This window comes from Bombus huntii, unplaced genomic scaffold (assembly GCF_024542735.1).
Source record: "Bombus huntii isolate Logan2020A unplaced genomic scaffold, iyBomHunt1.1 ctg00000265.1, whole genome shotgun sequence".
NCBI classification, from domain to species: Eukaryota; Metazoa; Arthropoda; class Insecta; order Hymenoptera; family Apidae; genus Bombus; species Bombus huntii.
The window spans coordinates 33,959-37,816 of record NW_026099475.1 but is presented as its reverse complement, the minus strand read 5'-3'; the positions used below and the strand labels follow the sequence as shown (position 1 = coordinate 37,816).

Genomic DNA, 3,858 nt, shown 5'->3' with positions numbered 1-3,858 from the left:
TAAGTCTCGTTCAGGTAGTGTGTAAATAAAAAATTCGATGGGACTCGCATCCGTCGTCCTCGCGCGGTCTTTCGTCCCGATATCCAGAAGCAGAGTTTGAAAAACTCTAGCGACGGCACGGGTGTCCGACTCACGACAACGAGGAAAGACAGCCGGTCCCCTCTGAACGGTATATTATATGAAACTTTAAGTCTCGTTCAGGTAGTGTGTAAGTCAAAAATTCGATGGGACTCGCATCCGTCGTCCTCGCGCGGTCTTTCGTCCCGATATCCAGAAGCAGAGTTTGAAAAACTCTAGCGACGGCACGGGTGTCCGACTCACGACAACGAGGATAGACAGCCGGTCCCCTCTGAACGGTATATAATATGAAACTTTAAGTCTCGTTCAGGTAGTGTGTAAGTCAAAAATTCGATGGGACTCGCATCCGTCGTCCTCGCGCGGTCTTTCGTCCCGATATCCAGAAGCAGAGTTTGAAAAACTCTAGCGACGGCACGGGTGTCCGACTCACGACAACGAGGATAGACAGCCGGTCCCCTCTGAACGGTATATAATATACATTATGCGACGGTAGACGATCAACTAGACGAAACTTTAGTCTCGTTCAGGTGGTGTAAAAAAAATTCGATGGGATACGCACGCACGGCTGTCGTCGTCCTCGAGCGGTCTTTCGTCCCAATATCCAGAAGCAGAGTTTGAAAAACTCTAGCGACGGCACGGGTGTCCGACTCACGACATCGAGGCTTCGAAGCCGGCGGCGTTCCCCTCTGAACGAACTTCGGCTAGACTAGTTACGAATCGTTGCTACACATCGTCTTCATCGTCGTCGTCGTCGACATCGACATCATCATCATATCATCATCATCATCATCATCATCATCATCGGTCATCGTCGCATAGCGGGCCAACATCCACGCGATGCGTCTTCGTTCTAGGTTACCCGATCCACGAGTATGTTACACGTGGTTTCGTTATTTCGAACGAAACGACATACGAAGAGCACACGCCCTTTGGGTAGGAAGCACGTTTCGAGAACGACGAGAGTTTCGATGAAAGAGACGAGAGAAGTCGACGCAGAAGGTATCCATGGATCTTCGAAGAGAACCTTCGAAGATGTATATCGGTATCCTTTCGCTCTGCGCGACTCGCTACAAGTTCTTTCGCTCTCGTCGACTCGTTCTAGACGCTTCGTTCGATCCCAAAGAGGAGTCTTCGATATGTCCCGTTGCTAGGAGGAGAACAAACGCAACACAGACCACGAAACATAGAAGAGAATAGGCGAGCATGATCACTCCGACACGAGGCACTTTAGAGATTTTCTTATTAGTTTGCATGGACTTTTATATTTCGTTTGTACGGTTTCCACGATGCAAATACGAAATACGAGATCGTGACGGCGGGTCTTTCTGTGTACGGCCTCTCGCAGGCGCCACGACTGCATTTCTCTTTACACCTGGTTTCCATCGTAATTTTTTCGTTTGATATCGAGCCTTAACTTTTGTTGGCTCTTTCGAAGCTAGAGTTCCCTTTTATTAGAATTTCATATATATATATATTATATGTTATATGTTTTATTCGGAGACGGCGGGTCTTTCTGTTTACGACCTCACGCAGGCGCCTCGAATAAGTTTCATTCGCATTTCGTTTTTATACTTGTATATATATATCTCTTCATCCCGATGATCGAGAGAGAGTGCCACCTTCTCTTCGTATAATTCCGTAGCTGGAGGGTCGTCTCCTCCTTAAGAATATTTCTATTCGTGCCAACGGAGGTTGCCAAGCTCCCTGGCGTTTTCGTTTGTTAAAGTATATAGCTTGTTAATACGTCGTATATACTTTCGTCGATACAGGAGGAGTACGGCTCCTTACCGACCATTGTGATATATATTTCATAGTTTTTATATGTGTTCAAGTCAAATTCTTTTGGTATCGTATCGTTAATGATCCTTCCGCAGGTTCACCTACGGAAACCTTGTTACGACTTTTACTTCCTCTAAATGATCAAGTTTGGTCATCTTCCCGGTAACATCGGCAATGCTTATCACATTGGCCGCGCACCAGTCCGAAGACCTCACTAAATCATTCAATCGGTAGTAGCGACGGGCGGTGTGTACAAAGGGCAGGGACGTAATCAACGCGAGCTTATGACTCGCGCTTACTGGGAATTCCTCGTTCATGGGGAATAATTGCAAGCCCCAATCCCTAGCACGAAGGAGGTTCAGCGGGTTACCCGGGCCTTTCGGCCAGGGAAAACACGCTGATTCCTTCAGTGTAGCGCGCGTGCGGCCCAGAACATCTAAGGGCATCACAGACCTGTTATTGCTCAATCTCGTGCGGCTAGAAGCCGCCTGTTCCTCTAAGAAGATTTGTTTGTACGTTGGTAGTAAAAACCCACCGACCGAAGCCGGGGGCCTTCGAGATACCATAAGTTACGTCTATTTAGCAGGCTAGAGTCTCGTTCGTTATCGGAATTAACCAGACAAATCGCTCCACCAACTAAGAACGGCCATGCACCACCACCCACCGAATCAAGAAAGAGCTATCAATCTGTCAATCCTTCCGGTGTCCGGGCCTGGTGAGGTTTCCCGTGTTGAGTCAAATTAAGCCGCAGGCTCCACTCCTGGTGGTGCCCTTCCGTCAATTCCTTTAAGTTTCAGCTTTGCAACCATACTTCCCCCGGAACCCAAAAGCTTTGGTTTCCCGGAAGCTGCCCGCCGAGTCATCGGAGGAACTTCGGCGGATCGCTGGCTGGCATCGTTTATGGTTAGAACTAGGGCGGTATCTGATCGCCTTCGAACCTCTAACTTTCGTTCTTGATTAATGAAAACATTTTTGGCAAATGCTTTCGCTTCTGTCCGTCTTGCGACGATCCAAGAATTTCACCTCTAACGTCGCAATACGAATGCCCCCATCTGTCCCTATTAATCATTACCTCGGGGCTCCGAAAACCAACAAAATAGAACCGAGGTCCTATTCCATTATTCCATGCACACAGTATTCAGGCGAAGGTAGCCTGCTTTAAGCACTCTAATTTGTTCAAAGTAAACGTATCGGCCCACCTCGACACTCAGTGAAGAGCACCGCGATGGGATATTAGTTGGACCGCCCGCGAGGAGCTAAGCCCACCGATAGGACGTACCACATAATGCCAGTTAAACACCGCGAGCGGTGAACCGACACTGTGACACACAGATTCAACTACGAGCTTTTTAACCGCAACAACTTTAATATACGCTATTGGAGCTGGAATTACCGCGGCTGCTGGCACCAGACTTGCCCTCCAATTGGTCCTCGTTAAAGGATTTAAAGTGTACTCATTCCGATTACGGGGCCTCGGATGAGTCCCGTATCGTTATTTTTCGTCACTACCTCCCCGTGCCGGGAGTGGGTAATTTGCGCGCCTGCTGCCTTCCTTGGATGTGGTAGCTGTTTCTCAGGCTCCCTCTCCGGAATCGAACCCTGATTCCCCGTTACCCGTTACAACCATGGTAGGCGCAGAACCTACCATCGACAGTTGATAAGGCAGACATTTGAAAGATGCGTCGCCGGTGCTAGATGACCATGCGATCAGCACAAAGTTATTCAGAGTCACCAAAACAAACGATGGACGGACAGACGAGCCATCCGCCACCGATTGGTTTTGATCTAATAAAAGCATTCCTACCATCTCTGGTCGGAATCTGTTTGCATGTATTAGCTCTAGAATTACCACAGTTATCCAAGTAAATGTAGGTATGATCTAAGAAACCATAACTGATTTAATGAGCCATTCGCGGTTTCACCTTAATGCGGCATGTACTGAGACATGCATGGCTTAATCTTTGAGACAAGCATATGACTACTGGCAGGATCAACCAGGGA

The 3,858-nt window shown here is 48.1% G+C and overlaps 1 non-coding gene across 1 annotated transcript; it reads right to left on the bottom strand.

Annotated features, from left to right (window-relative positions):
* Positions 1–1,935: 1,935 nt before the first annotated feature.
* LOC126877869 (small subunit ribosomal RNA) lies at positions 1,936–3,858 on the bottom strand. The gene has a single exon (XR_007695410.1). It is a non-coding gene; the product is annotated as a small subunit ribosomal RNA (ribosomal RNA).